We start from the raw sequence: 18,782 nt of genomic DNA on the forward strand, positions 1-18,782 counted from the left end.
CCAAATCGGAATTGCAGTGAGACATAGCTTGAAAAGTTTCAATTCGTTCATGTAAGCAAAACGGAAATGACAAGCGAACTTCATTTTTTTTCGAGTGCAAGATTATTAACGCGATTAAATCAGGTCGTTCTTAATATACCTTACTGGCCATAAAACGTAAACGAAATGAGATAAAATTAAACGGATTTCACGAGCCAATTCGGAATTGTATTTAGACATAGCTTTAAAAGTTTCAATTCGTTCATGTAAGCAAAACGGAAATGACAAGCGAACTTCATTTTTTTTCGAGTGCAAGACTATTAACGCGATTAAATCAGGTCGTTCTTAATATACCTTATTGGCCATAAAACGTAAACGAAATGACACAAAATTAAACGGTTTTCACGAGCCAATTCGAAATTACAGTCAGAAATAGCTTGAAAAGTTACAGTTCGTTCATGTAAGCAAAACGGAAATGACAAGCGAACATCATTTTTTTCGAGTGCAATACTATTAACGCCATTAAATCAGGTCGTTCTTAATATACCTTATTGGCCATAAAACGCAAACGAAATGACATAAAAATAAACGGTTTTCACGAGCCAATTCGGAATTGCAGTCAGACATAGCTTGAAAAGTTTCAATTCGTTCATGTAAGCAAAACGGAAATGACAAACGAACTTCATTTTTTTCGAGGGCAAGACTATTAACGCAATTAAATCAGGTCGTTCTTAATATACCTTATTGGCTATAAAACGTAAACGAAATCAGATAAAATTAAACGGTTTTCACGAGCCAATTCGGAATTGCATTTAGACATAGCTTGAAAAGTTTCAATTCGTTCATGTAAGCAAAACGGAAATGACAAGCGAATTTCATACTGTTTTTCGGGGGCACGACTATTAACGCGATTAAATCAGGTCGTTCTTAATATACCTTACTGGCTATAAAACGTAAACGAAATGAGATACAATTAAACGGTTTTCACGAGCCAATTCGGAATTGTATTTAGACATAGCTTAAAAAGTTTCAATTCGTTCATGTAAGCAAAACGGAAATGACAAGCGAACTTCATTTTTTTTCGAGTGCAAGACTATTAACGCGATTAAATCAGGTCGTTCTTAATATACCTTATCGGCCATAAAACGTAAACGAAATGAGATAAAATTAAACGGTTTTCACGAGCCAATTCGGAATTGCAGTGAGACATAGCTTAAAAAGTTTCAATTCGTTCATGTAAGCAAAACGGAAATGACAAGCGAACTTCATTTTTTTCGAGGGCAAGACTATTAACGCAATTAAATCAGGTCGTTCTTAATATACCTTACTGGCTATAAAACGTAAACGAAATGAGATAAAATTAAACGGTTTTCACGAGCCAATTCGGAATTGCAGTGAGACATAGCTTGAAAAGTTTCAATTCGTTCATGTAAGCAAAACGGAAATGACAAGCGAACTTCATTTTTTTTCGAGGGCAAGACTATTAACGCGATTAAATCAGGTCGTTCTTAATATACCTTACTGGCTATAAAACGTAAACGAAATGACACAAAATTAAACGGTTTTCACGAGCCAATTCGGAATTGTATTTAGACATAGCTTAAAAAGTTACAGTTCGTCCAAGTAAGCAAAACGGAAATGACAAGCGAACTTCATTTTTTTCGAGTGCAATACTATTAACGCGATTAAATCAGGTCGTTCTTAATATACCTTATTGGCCATAAAACGCAAACGAAATGACATAAAATTAAACGGTTTTCACGAGCCAATTCGGAATTGCAGTCAGACATAGCTTGAAAAGTTTCAATTCGTTCATGTAAGCAAAACGGAAATGACAAACGAACTTCTTTTTTTTCGTGGGCAAGACTATTAACGCAATTAAATCAGGTCGTTCTTAATATACCTTATTGGCTATAAAACGTAAACGAAATGAGATAAAATTAAACGGTTTTCACGAGCCAATTCGGAATTGCATTTAGACATAGCTTAAAAAGTTTCAATTCGTTCATGTAAGCAAAACGGAAATGACAAACGAACTTCTTTTTTTTCGTGGGCAAGACTATTAACGCAATTAAATCAGGTCGTTCTTAATATACCTTATTGGCTATAAAACGTAAACGAAATGAGATAAAATTAAACGGTTTTCACGAGCCAATTCGGAATTGCATTTAGACATAGCTTAAAAAGTTTCAATTCGTTCATGTAAGCAAAACGGAAATGACAAACGAACTTCTTTTTTTTCGTGGGCAAGACTATTAACGCAATTAAATCAGGTCGTTCTTAATATACCTTATTGGCTATAAAACGTAAACGAAATGAGATAAAATTAAACGGTTTTCACGAGCCAATTCGGAATTGCATTTAGACATAGCTTAAAAAGTTTCAATTCGTTCATGTAAGCAAAACGGAAATGACAAACGAACTTCTTTTTTTTCGTGGGCAAGACTATTAACGCAATTAAATCAGGTCGTTCTTAATATACCTTATTGGCTATAAAACGTAAACGAAATGAGATAAAATTAAACGGTTTTCACGAGCCAATTCGGAATTGTATTTAGACATAGCTTAAAAAGTTTCAATTCGTTCATGTAAGCAAAACGGAAATGACAAGCGAACTTCATTTTTTTTCGAGTGCAAGACTATTAACGCGATTAAATCAGGTCGTTCTTAATATACCTTATCGGCTATAAAACGTAAACGAAATGAGATAAAATTAAACGGTTTTCACGAGCCAATTCGGAATTGCAGTGAGACATAGCTTAAAAAGTTTCAATTCGTTCATATAAGCAAAACGGAAATGACAAGCGAACTTCATTTTTTTAGGGCAATACTATTAACGCGATTAAATCAGGTCGTTCTTAATATACCTTACTGGCTATAAAACGTAAACGAAATGAGATAAAATTAAACGGTTTTCACGAGCCAATTCGGAATTGCAGTGAGACATAGCTTGAAAAGTTTCAATTCGTTCATGTAAGCAAAACGGAAATGACAAGCGAACTTCATTTTTTTTCGAGGGCAAGACTATTAACGCGATTAAATCAGGTCGTTCTTAATATACCTTACTGGCCATAAAACGTAAACGAAATGAGATAAAATTAAACGGTTTTCACGAGCCAATTAGGAATTCCAGTCAGACACAGCTTGAAAAGTTTCAATTCGTTCATGTAAGCAAAACGGAAATGACAAGCGAACTTCATACTGTTTTTCGAAGACACGACTATTAACGCGATTAAATCAGGTCGTTCTTAATATACCTTACTGGCTATAAAACGTAAACGAAATGAGATAAAATAAAACGGTTTTCACGAGCCAATTTGGAATTGCAGTCAGAAATAGCTTAAAAAGTTTCAATTCGTTCATGTAAGCAAAACGGAAATGACAAGCGAACTTCATTTTTCTTCGAGTGCAAGACTATTAACGCGATTAAATCAGGTCGTTCTTAATATACCTTATTGGCTATGAAACGTAAACGAAATGAGATAAAATTAAACGGTTTTCACGAGCCAATTCGGAATTGCAGTGAGACATAGCTTAAAAAGTTTCAATTCGTTCATGTAAGCAAAACGGAAATGACAAGCGAACTTCATTTTTCTTCGAGTGCAAGACTATTAACGCGATTAAATCAGGTCGTTCTTAATATACCTTATTGGCTATGAAACGTAAACGAAATGAGATAAAATTAAACGGTTTTCACGAGCCAATTCGGAATTGCAGTGAGACATAGCTTGAAAAGTTTCAATTCGTTCATGTAAGCAAAACGGAAATGACAAGCGAACTTCATTTTTTTTCGAGTGCAAGACTATTAACGCGATTAAATCAGGTCGTTCTTAATATACCTTACTGGCCATAAAACGTAAACGAAATGAGATAAAATTAAACGGTTTTCACGAGCCAATTCGGAATTGCAGTCAAAAATAGCTTGAAAAGTTTCAATTCGTTCATGTAAGCAAAACGGAAATGACAAGCGAACTTCATTTTTTTTTCGAGTGCAAGACTATTAACGCGATTAAATCAGGTCGTTCTTAATATACCTTACTGGCCATAAAACGTAAACGAAATGAGATAAAATTAAACGGTTTTCACGAGCCAATTCGGAATTGCAGTGAGACATAGCTTGAAAAGTTTCAATTCGTTCATGTAAGCAAAACGGAAATGACAAGCGAACTTCATTTTTTTTTCGAGGGCAAGACTATTAACGCGATTAAATCAGGTCGTTCTTAATATACCTTACTGGCCATAAAACGTAAACGAAATGAGAAAAAATTAAACGGTTTTCACGAGCCAATTAAGAATTCCAGTCAGACACAGCTTGAAAAGTTTCAATTCGTTCATGTAAGCAAAACGGAAATGACAAGCGAACTTCATACTGTTTTTCGGGGATACGACTATTAACGCGATAAAATCAGGTCGTTCTTAATATACCTTATTGGCTATAAAACGTAAACGAAACTAGAAGGGTGGCTTAGCACATTTTACTATAGCATATACACTACAACCTATTCTGCAAACTGTAATATATTCTCTATATTTATTTATATTGGGTCCCATATTAGCCAACATTTTTATAATCTTGATTTGTTTCTGCAGGCAGAAACTCATGGGTCCCCAAAACCGCAAAGTTGTAAACAGACAACCATAAGAAACGTTGCCATAAAGTCAAACACAGTGATTGGTAGTGTTACTTAAAAAAAGAAGTTGTAAAGTACAAACTGTCCAAATCTCATGCAATTGAGGCATTGTTATAAGTTTGTGTGCATAAATAGCATAAAACACTGACATCTCAAAATGGCATATTATACAAACTTTCAAAATGTATTGTTGATTAATTCATCCATTTTGGGGGGTTGGTAGGGTAAATATTAGGGCTGCAGGGTGAAACACAATATTCGACAGCTACAAATGCCAAATTAAAAAAACTATCAAAAATTCATCCAAATCGGACGTTTTATAAACAATAGGTGGCTTAAGCACTAAATATTGGGCTACATGGTGAAACACAATAATCGACGCCCTAATATGGCACAATGAACAAACTGTCCAAATTTCATCCAATTCGGACATTGTTTAAAAAATCACCCATTTTAGGGGGCTAGTGGGGTAAATATTGGGGCTACAGGGTAAAACACAACAAACGATGGCCTAAAATGGCACAATGAACAAACTGTCCAATTTTCATCCAATTCGGACATTGTTTAAAAAATCACCCATTTTAGGGGGCTAGTGGGGTAAATATTGGGGCTACAGGGTAAAACACAACAAACGATGCCCTAAAATGGCACAATAAACAAACTGTCCAAATTTCATCCAATTCGGACATTGTTTAAAAAGTCACCCATTTTAGGGGGCTAGTGGGGTAAATATTGGGGCTACAGGGTAAAACACAACAAACGATGCCCTAAAATGGCACAATGAACAAACTGTCCAAATTTCATCCAATTCGGACATTGTTTAAAATTTACCCATTTTAGGGGGCTAGTGGGGTAAACACTGGGGCTATCGAGTCAAACAAAACAAATGGCACATCTACATAACCATATCTACCATCTGTGAAAATTTCATCCAAATCCATCAAACATTTCTTGGCAAAGTGGGGTGGACAAACTTGAGGGAAGAAAAAAAAAAGAAAAAAAAAGAAAAAACAAAAAAAACAAATCGAGTAAAATCAAAATGTGTCCCCTTCAGGGAAGGGGACCCATAATGAGATAAAATTAAACGGTTTTCACGAGCCAATTCGGAATTGTATTTAGACATAGCTTAAAAAGTTTCAATTCGTTCATGTAAGCAAAACGGAAATGACAAGCGAACTTCATTTTTTTTCGAGTGCAAGACTATTAACGCGATTAAATCAGGTCGTTCTTAATATACCTTATTGGCTATAAAACGTAAACGAAATGAGATAAAATTAAACGGTTTTCACGAGCCAATTCGGAATTGCAGTGAGACATAGCTTAAAAAGTTTCAATTCGTTCATGCAAGCAAAACGGAAATGACAAGCGAACTTCATTTTTCTTCGAGTGCAAGACTATTAACGCGATTAAATCAGGTCGTTCTTAATATACCTTATTGGCTATAAAACGTAAACGAAATGAGATAAAATTAAACGGTTTTCACGAGCCAATTCGGAATTGCAGTGAGACATAGCTTAAAAAGTTTCAATTCGTTCATGTAAGCAAAACGGAAATGACAAGCGAACTTCATTTTTTTTCGAGTGCAAGACTATTAACGCGATTAAATCAGGTCGTTCTTAATATACCTTATTGGCTATAAAACGTAAACGAAATGAGATAAAATTAAACGGTTTTCACGAGCCAATTCGGAATTGCAGTGAGACATAGCTTAAAAAGTTTCAATTCGTTCATGCAAGCAAAACGGAAATGACAAGCGAACTTCATTTTTCTTCGAGTGCAAGACTATTAACGCGATTAAATCAGGTCGTTCTTAATATACCTTATTGGCTATGAAACGTAAACGAAATGAGATAAAATTAAACGGTTTTCACGAGCCAATTCGGAATTGCAGTCAGAAATAGCTTGAAAAGTTTCAATACGTTCATGTACGCAAAACGGAAATGACAAGCGAACTTCATTTTTTTTCGAGGGCAAGACTATTAACGCAATTAAATCAGGTCGTTCTTAATATACCTTATTGGCTATAAAACGTAAACGAAATGAGATAAAATTAAACGGTTTTCACGAGCCAATTCGGAATTGCAGTGAGACATAGCTTGAAAAGTTTCAATTCGTTCATGTAAGCAAAACGGAAATGACAAGCGAACTTCATTTTTTTTCGAGTGCAAGACTATTAACGCGATTAAATCAGGTCGTTCTTAATATACCTTGCTGGCCATAAAACGTAAACGAAATGAGATAAAATTAAACGGTTTTCACGAGCCAATTCGGAAATGCAGTCAAAAATAGCTTGAAAAGTTTCAATTCGTTCATGTAAGCAAAACGGAAATGACAAGCGAACTTCATTTTTTTTCGAATGCAAGACTATTAACGCGATTAAATCAGGTCGTTCTTAATATACCTTACTGGCCATAAAACGTAAACGAAATGAGATAAAATTAAACGGTTTTCACGAGCCAATTCGGAATTGCAGTGAGACATAGCTTGAAAAGTTTCAATTCGTTCATGTAAGCAAAACGGAAATGACAAGCGAACTTCATTTTTTTTTCGAGGGCAAGACTATTAACGCGATTAAATCAGGTCGTTCTTAATATACCTTACTGGCCATAAAACGTAAACGAAATGAGAAAAAATTAAACGGTTTTCACGAGCCAATTAGGAATTCCAGTCAGACACAGCTTGAAAAGTTTCAATTCGTTCATGTAAGCAAAACGGAAATGACAAGCGAACTTCATACTGTTTTTCGGGGATACGACTATTAACGCGATAAAATCAGGTCGTTCTTAATATACCTTATCGGCCATAAAACGTAAACGAAATGAGATAAAATAAAACGGTTTTCACGAGCCAATTCGGAATTGTATTTAGACATAGCTTAAAAAGTTTCAATTCGTTCATGTAAGCAAAACGGAAATGACAAGCGAACTTCATTTTTTTTCGAGTGCAAGACTATTAACGCGATTAAATCAGGTCGTTCTTAATATACCTTATTGGCCATAAAACGTAAACGAAATGACACAAAATTAAACGGTTTTCACGAGCCAATTCGAAATTACAGTCAGAAATAGCTTGAAAAGTTACAGTTCGTTCATGTAAGCAAAACGGAAATGACAAGCGAACTTCATTTTTTTCGAGTGCAAGACTATTAACGCGATTAAATCAGGTCGTTCTTAATATAACCTTATTGGCCAAAAAACGCAAACGAAATGACATAAAATTAAACGGTTTTCACGAGCCAATTCGGAATTGCAGTCAGACATAGCTTGAAAAGTTTCAATTCGTTCATGTAAGCAAAACGGAAATGACAAACGAACTTCTTTTTTTTCGTGGGCAAGACTATTAACGCAATTAAATCAGGTCGTTCTTAATATACCTTATTGGCTATAAAACGTAAACGAAATGAGATAAAATTAAACGGTTTTCACGAGCCAATTCGGAATTGCATTTAGACATAGCTTGAAAAGTTTCAATTCGTTCATGTAAGCAAAACGGAAATGACAAGCGAATTTCATACTGTTTTTCGGGGGCACGACTATTAACGCGATTAAATCAGGTCGTTCTTAATATACCTTACTGGCTATAAAACGTAAACGAAATGAGATAAAATTAAACGGTTTTCACGAGCCAATTCGGAATTGTATTTAGACATAGCTTAAAAAGTTTCAATTCGTTCATGTAAGCAAAACGGAAATGACAAGCGAACTTCATTTTTTTTCGAGTGCAAGACTATTAACGCGATTAAATCAGGTCGTTCTTAATATACCTTATTGGCCATAAAACGTAAACGAAATGACATAAAATTAAACGGTTTTCACGAGCCAATTCGGAATTGCAGTTAGAAATAGCTTGAAAAGTTTCAATTCGTTCATGTAAGCAAAACGGAAATGACAAGCGAACTTCATTTTTTTCGAGTGCAAGACTATTAACGCGATTAAATCAGGTCGTTCTTAATATACCTTATTGGCCATAAAACGTAAACGAAATGACATAAAATTAAACGGTTTTCACGAGCCAATTCGGAATTGCAGTCAGACATAGCTTGAAAAGTTACAGTTCGTTCATGTAAGCAAAACGGAAATGACAAGCAAACTTCATACTGTTTTTCGGGGGCACGACTATTTACGCGATTAAATCAGGTCGTTCTTAATATACCTTATTGGCAAGGGATGGGCCAAGCCGAGCTAGAACCCGAGTACTCGGTACCGAGCACGGATGTTTTGATGCTCGGTGCTTGGCTGAGCAGTTGCACAAACTGACGCGAGTATGAAATTTGCATTTGTATGCCAGGCAGTGTGCCAAAGAGTTTCCAAGAACAGGCTGTGGGATTTGTTTGTGGGCAACACATAAACACTGAAAATAAATACAAAAATGGGTATAGTTTACAGGAGCTACCTAGGTTACCTGTGTCAAATTGCAAGGACAACATTTTTGTGTGTATACTTCTGATCATGCAGCAAAAGCACTTTTTATTGCAATGATTCCTTCCATATCCTGCATCACCACTGCATCCTGCTAAGACAACAGCTCACATGGAAAGCGAATGGAACTTATGTGGTCACCTACAATACATGCAAAGAGAAGTAGGTAAGGCAAACAAAAAATGTTTAGATGAGCACATGTTGGATCATGTGACCAAGCAAACCAGTTAAAAACAGAAAAGTTTAACATCTCAAAGGAATACATTGGGGCATTAAACAACAGAAAACTAGAAGGGTGGCTTAGAACACATTGCTCTTGCACATACACTATGATCTATTTTTAAAACATACATTAATTTCCTATCCTTTTTTTGTATTGGGTCCCATATTAGCCATCGTCTTTTATAACCTTGGTTGTTTCTGCAGGCAAAAACTCATGGGTCCCCACATATGCAAAGTTGAAAGTCAAAGGGCTGTTAACAACCCCCGAACTGCAATGGTGCAATAACGATAATTGGCATACTTTATAAGCTATCCAAATTTTAGCCAATTCTGACATTGTTCACAAACTCACCCATTTTAGGGGGCTGGTGGGGTAAATACTACGATTATCCGGACAAACAAAGTGGGATGCACATTAACATAACTATATCTACCATCTGTATAAGTTTCAGGAAAAGCCATCAAAAATTAAACGAAAAAAAAGAATCGGACAAACTTTGGGTAGAAGAAAAAAGAAGAAAAAAACAAAAACATTTTGAGTAAAATCAATATGTGTCCCCTTCAGGGAAAGGGACCCATAATAATCCAATCTTTTCTATATCAGGCTTGCATAAAAGACTCATGATGGATGTCACTTGTAATCTGGATGAACACATGTTGGATCATGTGACCAAACAAACCTGTTAAAAACAGAAAAGTTTAACATCTAATAGGAAAATATACCTGTGCATCAAACAACAAAAAAACAACAGCTACCAATGGTTTGAGCAGAATCTACACCAGTGGTGTTTAACCTATGTGTTGCAACCTAAGATAGGGTTGTTTACCATTTTAGTGGGGGTCATGAATGCTTTCGATAAACATGCTACTCCAAGAGTATTTTATTCCAAACCATGTAGTATATACATTCAAATCAAACAAATAAAAGTTGACATATCACCTCACATTAAAATTCCTAATTAAAAGATGCTGTGCTGTCTTCCAAAACAAAGAAGTTAGCTAATATCTCAAACCTAAAACAAAATCAACAATATATAAATTTAGGATCTAATCCAGTGGTTCTTAACCTGTGGGTAGTTACCCCCAAAGTGGTAATTTGGCATTTTGAAAGGGGTAACATAGATTTTCTGTTATAGTTATTTTTAGATTCTTAATTATCATTATTGTAACCAGCAAAAATTTTGTAATGAGGGTAAAATTTATTCAAAATAATTCAATAAAAAGTCAAACTAAATAAATTTCTCTGCGTCCTGCAACGTTTTCAAAATAAAAAAGAAGTAACTTCGATGGCAAATGTTGTTATGCACTTCTACTCTAACAGTCTCAATATGTTTCACTCATAACCATGCTATTTGTGATGTCATCAAACTAGAACTAGAGTCTCTCGTAAACATCTGTTTCATATACAATTGACGGTATAGTCCAGTTAGTGATAGGCATCATAGGCATGAGGTAGCATTTGTTTCCTTTGTAGTAGTAAGGATAATTTAGACCCCAAAAATGTTAGGTGATATTTTTTTAAAAAGGGGTAATTGATATCCATCAAAACATTTTGTGGGTAACAACAGAAAAAAGGTTAAGAACCACTGATCTAATCAAAGCAGTAAATGCATTGATCCTATATTTGTTTTCTACACTCTAAAGCAGAAGTTGACAATATGTTTGCCACAACTCATTGCCAGGCTGTGGGATTTGTTTAGGTACAACACATAAACATTACACTACAAAAAAAACAGGAAAAAGACTAATTGTATAAAGGTCATTTTACAGTAGTTACCTAGGATAGCTGTTCGAAATTGCAAAGACAGCATTTTTGTGTACATACGCTGGTGGATACTTCTGACCATGCAGCAAAAGCACTGTATTTTGTAGCCCAAAGGAGTTCATTGCAATGATTTCTTCCACCTCCTGCATCCAGCAAAGACAACAGCTCACATGGAAAGCGAATTGAACTTATGTGGCCACCTGCAACATATACGAAGAGCAGTAGATAAGGCAAACAAAACCTGTTTAGCGAGATAATGTGTTATGGTACTATTCGCCAAAAATCCACCTAGGAGCCTCTTAAATATTTGAGGACACTGGTTGAAAAACCTACATGTGCCAAGAAACACTCAACTAATGATTTATACTATGAATAAATCAATGAGTCTTAAAATGCTCTGTATGTACCTACAGCCCCATCGCCTAACTGAGTCAAAAACTATAATATACATACACATTTTGCTTGCTACTGAGGCATTTACTGATACCGGGCTCACTGTCATCAAAAAGTCAACCAGCAGTATCATGTCTCATTCAAAGAGCTTTATAATGGATAAGAGCATGCTACTCCAAACCATGTAGCATATACATTAAAATCAAACAAATAAAAGGTAACATATCACCTCACATTAAAATAAATCATTAATAGATGCTGTGCTGTCTTCAAAAAAATAATATCCATCAGTTTTCTAATTGGTATCATAAGTGTATGCCTCAGCGGGTTAGCCAACATCTCAAACCTAAAACAAAATCAACAATATAAATTTAAGATCAAATCATAGCACTAAATGCATTTGATTCTATATCATATTTGTATCCCTAAATTTTACAGCATATAGGATACAAGAGAAAATCCAAATTATCACACAGGCATTTCGAACTAGGTACAAATTGGACATAATTCGGCTGTATAGTACTGTTCCAAGGCTAACAGCTAAACAGTAGAAAACTACAACACACATGCCCACCTTTCAGATGTTGAATGTTGTTCTAAAGTCTTTGCTTAGAACGAAAAAACTGCCTCAGCCGTCCAAGCCCACCAGCTGCATCTTCACAGGACAGTGATATAAGGTAGGTGACTGGCAATGGAAAAATAGCACCCAATATTGTCATAATTTGGGCTAAAGTAGAAGACAAAGTTTGGATACCATTCTCTCTGTTGCAATTCAGATCTTTGGAATGAATTGAATATTAATAGAAACCTGACAAAACATAAGGTACAAGTTAAAGTTCGTACAAGGCAGAAAAGTTTCTTAGTAAACTGTAAAACAGGGTCACAGAGCTGCCACTGAAAATTTTAAAATATCCCAAGGTTCATCACTTACCAAAAATTCCAAGGTTTGTCGAAAAATCACAAGATCACCTAAAAAATGGCAAACACACAGTATATATCTAATCTAGTGCAGGCAACATAATTATTATAGTTACGCCAGAACCCAGCCACCACGTACCTTCAAACAAACGCTAAGAAATACCAGTAAAATACGAAAGAAAAAATAGTTTTTGTGTACATCTTTTTACTGGTACATGATACATCGAAAAAGCAATAATGCTGGCCTGACTTACTAGTTTTGACAGTGTTTTTCAATCAACTTACACGGCTTCGATCACTAAATTGACAAAGCACTGTTATGCAAACTGTTAATTCAAAAAATGGATTTTGCAAAACGATTATTTTTGATGAAAAATGGTAATAAGTTAACCTTAAACGTATTCAACGGATAATATAAAAAAAATCGGGTCTAGTGTACAATTGTACGTACATAGGTTAATGACGTCACAAAATCATGAAATTACGTCACAACATAGTTTAGGTCATATGATGACGTCATGCAAAATTTTGCGTATCTATGACGTCATTAACCCTGTTTTTAACAACATCAAAAAAATTGACGTCACTGATGCGAAGCCTTGCCAACCACTGTTGCAATAAGGTCGAAATAAACCACCGAACAAAAGTTAGGTACAACACCAAATTACAAATTAGTGTTGATAAACCCACAAGAGAGCTAGCATTAGACTAAATTGATAAAAAATGATATTATAAGTTGCAATTAGTGTAAAATAATACTTAATTCCACAAATGCTCACAATAATTAACATTACAATAAACAATATTGACCAAAAAACAACAAAAAATAATTACGAATCATAATCTTTCTATGGCGCCAAGAATTATGACGATATTGGGCTCCTTCACACATCAATGAGTTTCATTTGTTGATGTATTAACACAAAAGGGGATTACCAATACACAACATCAGAAAAAGTAAACGATATGAGGGAATGTTTGAGAGCCTACATCTCGGCTTTGCGACGAGCTAGCTACAAGCGGGAGCCAACGCAAGAAACCTTAGGGCCCCTACCGTCGATTGATGCACCCCCGGTAGATATGTCACCGGAGGGCGCTGCACAGTGCCCCCTCTCCCAAAGGACCTTTTTTAAAAATGGTAATTGTGACGTCACAAAGTCATTTTTTGGAATTCGAAGTCGGCAAAGACGGTAAAAAATAGATACAAGCCTCAAGAAGGCTGATGAGCAATTTCAAGTCGATCGCTTGATTACTTTTCTCTCAGCAGACAATTTAGTTGAGGCATGTCGGCCTTGTGTAGAGTCGTACGTACCCGTTTGTTACCAAGTGTAGAATCGTACGTAAAAACGGTCATCTTTGAGCGCCTACATCTCGGCTTTGCGACGAGCTAGCTACAAGCGGGAGCCAACGCAAGAAACCTTAGGGCCCCTACCGTCGATTGATGCACCCCCGGTAGATATGTCACCGGAGGGCGCTGCACAGTGCCCCCTCTCCCAAAGGACCTTTTTTAAAAATGGTAATTGTGACGTCACAAAGTCATTTTTTGGAATTCGAAGTCGGCAAAGACGGTAAAAAATAGATACAAGCCTCAAGAAGGCTGATGAGCAATTTCAAGTCGATCGCTTGATTACTTTTCTCTCAGCAGACAATTTAGTTGAGGCATGTCGGCCTTGTGTAGAGTCGTACGTACCCGTTTGTTACCAAGTGTAGAATCGTACGTAAAAACGGTCATCTTTGAGCGCCTACATCTCGGCTTTGCGACGAGCTAGCTACAAGCGGGAGCCAACGCAAGAAACCTTAGGGCCCCTACCGTCGATTGATGCACCCCCGGTAGATATGTCACCGGAGGGCGCTGCACAGTGCCCCCTCTCCCAAAGGACCTTTTTTAAAAATGGTAATTGTGACGTCACAAAGTCATTTTTTGGAATTCGAAGTCGGCAAAGACGGTAAAAAATAGATACAAGCCTCAAGAAGGCTGATGAGCAATTTCAAGTCGATCGCTTGATTACTTTTCTCTCAGCAGACAATTTAGTTGAGGCATGTCGGCCTTGTGTAGAGTCGTACGTACCCGTTTGTTACCAAGTGTAGAATCGTACGTAAAAACGGTCATCTTTGAGCGCCTACATCTCGGCTTTGCGACGAGCTAGCTACAAGCGGGAGCCAACGCAAGAAACCTTAGGGCCCCTACCGTCGATTGATGCACCCCCGGTAGATATGTCACCGGAGGGCGCTGCACAGTGCCCCCTCTCCCAAAGGACCTTTTTTAAAAATGGTAATTGTGACGTCACAAAGTCATTTTTTGGAATTCGAAGTCGGCAAAGACGGTAAAAAATAGATACAAGCCTCAAGAAGGCTGATGAGCAATTTCAAGTCGATCGCTTGATTACTTTTCTCTCAGCAGACAATTTAGTTGAGGCATGTCGGCCTTGTGTAGAGTCGTACGTACCCGTTTGTTACCAAGTGTAGAATCGTACGTAAAAACGGTCATCTTTGAGCGCCTACATCTCGGCTTTGCGACGAGCTAGCTACAAGCGGGAGCCAACGCAAGAAACCTTAGGGCCCCTACCGTCGATTGATGCACCCCCGGTAGATATGTCACCGGAGGGCGCTGCACAGTGCCCCCTCTCCCAAAGGACCTTTTTTAAAAATGGTAATTGTGACGTCACAAAGTCATTTTTTGGAATTCGAAGTCGGCAAAGACGGTAAAAAATAGATACAAGCCTCAAGAAGGCTGATGAGCAATTTCAAGTCGATCGCTTGATTACTTTTCTCTCAGCAGACAATTTAGTTGAGGCATGTCGGCCTTGTGTAGAGTCGTACGTACCCGTTTGTTACCAAGTGTAGAATCGTACGTAAAAACGGTCATCTTTGAGCGCCTACATCTCGGCTTTGCGACGAGCTAGCTACAAGCGGGAGCCAACGCAAGAAACCTTAGGGCCCCTACCGTCGATTGATGCACCCCCGGTAGATATGTCACCGGAGGGCGCTGCACAGTGCCCCCTCTCCCAAAGGACCTTTTTTAAAAATGGTAATTGTGACGTCACAAAGTCATTTTTTGGAATTCGAAGTCGGCAAAGACGGTAAAAAATAGATACAAGCCTCAAGAAGGCTGATGAGCAATTTCAAGTCGATCGCTTGATTACTTTTCTCTCAGCAGACAATTTAGTTGAGGCATGTCGGCCTTGTGTAGAGTCGTACGTACCCGTTTGTTACCAAGTGTAGAATCGTACGTAAAAACGGTCATCTTTGAGCGCCTACATCTCGGCTTTGCGACGAGCTAGCTACAAGCGGGAGCCAACGCAAGAAACCTTAGGGCCCCTACCGTCGATTGATGCACCCCCGGTAGATATGTCACCGGAGGGCGCTGCACAGTGCCCCCTCTCCCAAAGGACCTTTTTTAAAAATGGTAATTGTGACGTCACAAAGTCATTTTTTGGAATTCGAAGTCGGCAAAGACGGTAAAAAATAGATACAAGCCTCAAGAAGGCTGATGAGCAATTTCAAGTCGATCGCTTGATTACTTTTCTCTCAGCAGACAATTTAGTTGAGGCATGTCGGCCTTGTGTAGAGTCGTACGTACCCGTTTGTTACCAAGTGTAGAATCGTACGTAAAAACGGTCATCTTTGAGCGCCTACATCTCGGCTTTGCGACGAGCTAGCTACAAGCGGGAGCCAACGCAAGAAACCTTAGGGCCCCTACCGTCGATTGATGCACCCCCGGTAGATATGTCACCGGAGGGCGCTGCACAGTGCCCCCTCTCCCAAAGGACCTTTTTTAAAAATGGTAATTGTGACGTCACAAAGTCATTTTTTGGAATTCGAAGTCGGCAAAGACGGTAAAAAATAGATACAAGCCTCAAGAAGGCTGATGAGCAATTTCAAGTCGATCGCTTGATTACTTTTCTCTCAGCAGACAATTTAGTTGAGGCATGTCGGCCTTGTGTAGAGTCGTACGTACCCGTTTGTTACCAAGTGTAGAATCGTACGTAAAAACGGTCATCTTTGAGCGCCTACATCTCGGCTTTGCGACGAGCTAGCTACAAGCGGGAGCCAACGCAAGAAACCTTAGGGCCCCTACCGTCGATTGATGCACCCCCGGTAGATATGTCACCGGAGGGCGCTGCACAGTGCCCCCTCTCCCAAAGGACCTTTTTTAAAAATGGTAATTGTGACGTCACAAAGTCATTTTTTGGAATTCGAAGTCGGCAAAGACGGTAAAAAATAGATACAAGCCTCAAGAAGGCTGATGAGCAATTTCAAGTCGATCGCTTGATTACTTTTCTCTCAGCAGACAATTTAGTTGAGGCATGTCGGCCTTGTGTAGAGTCGTACGTACCCGTTTGTTACCAAGTGTAGAATCGTACGTAAAAACGGTCATCTTTGAGCGCCTACATCTCGGCTTTGCGACGAGCTAGCTACAAGCGGGAGCCAACGCAAGAAACCTTAGGGCCCCTACCGTCGATTGATGCACCCCCGGTAGATATGTCACCGGAGGGCGCTGCACAGTGCCCCCTCTCCCAAAGGACCTTTTTTAAAAATGGTAATTGTGACGTCACAAAGTCATTTTTTGGAATTCGAAGTCGGCAAAGACGGTAAAAAATAGATACAAGCCTCAAGAAGGCTGATGAGCAATTTCAAGTCGATCGCTTGATTACTTTTCTCTCAGCAGACAATTTAGTTGAGGCATGTCGGCCTTGTGTAGAGTCGTACGTACCCGTTTGTTACCAAGTGTACGATGATCGGGCCCATGTGGCGCCACCTAATGGTCAACAAGCTTCAGGAAACGCTCAAACCTCGGTGGTCGGAGCTGGTCCCAATTTTGGATCATCAGCCAATCAAAATGTGAATAAAAAACAACGCCGACGCCGTAAGAAGAAACCAGCCAACTCACAAGACTCTATTAACGTAAATTGATGTTATAGTGTTTTTTTTTCCATTTACAATTATCCCGATTCTCTAATTTTTTTACATTTAAAAATAATATTTTGACGAAAAACTGGAAAAATTTTCTGACGACCTGACGATATAATAAAAGAAATTGTCTTACATGCAAATACTGGCTTAAATTTTTGTGCTTAGAATAATTAAAAAGCATTGTGTAGGCTACTTAAGAATAATATGAATGTAAAAACAGTCATTTATCGGTTGCATTTTTTTTCAGGGTACTGAAACTGATCTGACAGGCAAAGACAATGAAGATGCTGTGGAACAGGTTGAAACTGTCAAAGAAAAGGTAGCCTAAAATCCATCAAAAATTAGCTATTTAGCCCACAAAATATGCAAAAATAACAAAATTACAATACTTTTTTATTATTTATAGGTTACTCAGGAAATTTTGCCAGCAGAGCAAAACCAAACAGGAGGTAAATATTTAAGTTCCTACAAATTTAGTAATAAACGTTTGCATTTGATTTTTAAAGAACAGAAAGTTTAATTCCGGTCGAATATGCCGTGTTGGTGATATTTCGGTTTCAGCCTGAACTTTTGTAAAAATTCGACCAAAACCGAACTTTTCGACTTTGACTGATGTATGTTGATTAGCGACTTGACTTGCATTACTAACGTATGATTCGTTTTTAGACATCTGTTTGGTCATGCTTTCCCATTAGGTTAGGTTTGCCGAAATTCGGCCAAAATTATTTGGCCGTTTGGCCGAATATTTGGCTTCGAACCGAAGGGGTTCGGCGAATTACATATTTTACAGGAAACTTAGGCTAACTGTGATTCTTTTTAGACACTGATTGGTCCAAGGCTGGAAAGAAGAAAAAATCTCGTGCTCGTAAAGATGATTAAACCAACATTACTGGAAACATCATTAAACAATATTTCCCCTGAAAACATATTTTTTTAAATCTGCTTATATTCTTGCACATGTCAACGTGAAATGACGTTTGACACCCAAAATAGGGAATTTATTTAACCGATGCATTTATTACGAGTGTGTTTGCTTAATAAAGTATCTTGACATAATACAACAAGTATTCTTGACAAAAATGATTGAGGTAAAGCAATGTTCTTGAGTTGAGTTTATTTCGCTAACTGAGTAAGAAAACGAAGCCCGCACTGAAACGTTTCTGCGAAGTGATGAAGGTTTACTGCGTACTCGCACGGACTTTACTACGAAAAGTCAATTAATTAAAAACATAACTGTCAGAGTACTTGTGTATATACATCGTGCAGACGTTTCAACAATCACCCATATCTCCGGTACTTATCTTTTCGTCAACGCTACCCATCTAATGGCAAGTTGCGTGTTGTTGTTTGTGTATCACTCAACACACCATGCATTCACCTTTTTCTCCTAAGTGCTATGTATACCCGGATCTTATTCGATCAACAATCTGCACTGAAGATGACAACAGTGATTGTTAAAACGGTCACATAGTGTATTAATACAGATAGACAAGTACTCTAATATATATAGACATGTATATATAGCCAATATATATAGATGAG

General features: G+C 37.6%; 1 protein-coding gene and 1 long non-coding RNA gene across 3 annotated transcripts in view; one reads left to right on the forward strand and one right to left on the reverse strand.

The window, feature by feature from the left end:
• Positions 1-12,742, reverse strand: part of LOC145224734 (mitogen-activated protein kinase-binding protein 1-like) — a 179,639-nt gene extending 166,897 nt beyond the window's left edge. The window contains exons 1-5 of one of the 2 annotated variants that reach the window (XM_080091311.1): positions 12,340-12,742; positions 11,983-12,186; positions 11,028-11,215; positions 10,196-10,263; positions 9,012-9,930 (exon numbers count right to left, since the gene is read on the reverse strand). The gene's annotated coding sequence lies outside the window, so the exon portion shown is untranslated. Of the gene's footprint in view, positions 1-9,011; positions 9,931-10,195; positions 10,264-11,027; positions 11,216-11,640; positions 11,755-11,982; positions 12,187-12,339 lie in introns of those variants that run through there. The other variant, XR_013859732.1, reaches the window with a different exon arrangement.
• A 4,322-nt stretch (positions 12,743-17,064) lies between these two features.
• On the forward strand, positions 17,065-18,304 carry LOC145225415 (uncharacterized). Its single transcript, XR_013859888.1, has 4 exons — positions 17,065-17,231; positions 17,488-17,559; positions 17,647-17,689; positions 18,061-18,304. It is a non-coding gene; the product is annotated as an uncharacterized LOC145225415 (long non-coding RNA).
• Positions 18,305-18,782: the final 478 nt, after the last annotated feature.

The sequence above is a fragment of the Phallusia mammillata genome, chromosome 4 (genome assembly GCF_965637545.1).
Source record: "Phallusia mammillata chromosome 4, kaPhaMamm4.hap1.1, whole genome shotgun sequence".
Taxonomy (NCBI): Eukaryota; Metazoa; Chordata; class Ascidiacea; order Phlebobranchia; family Ascidiidae; genus Phallusia; species Phallusia mammillata.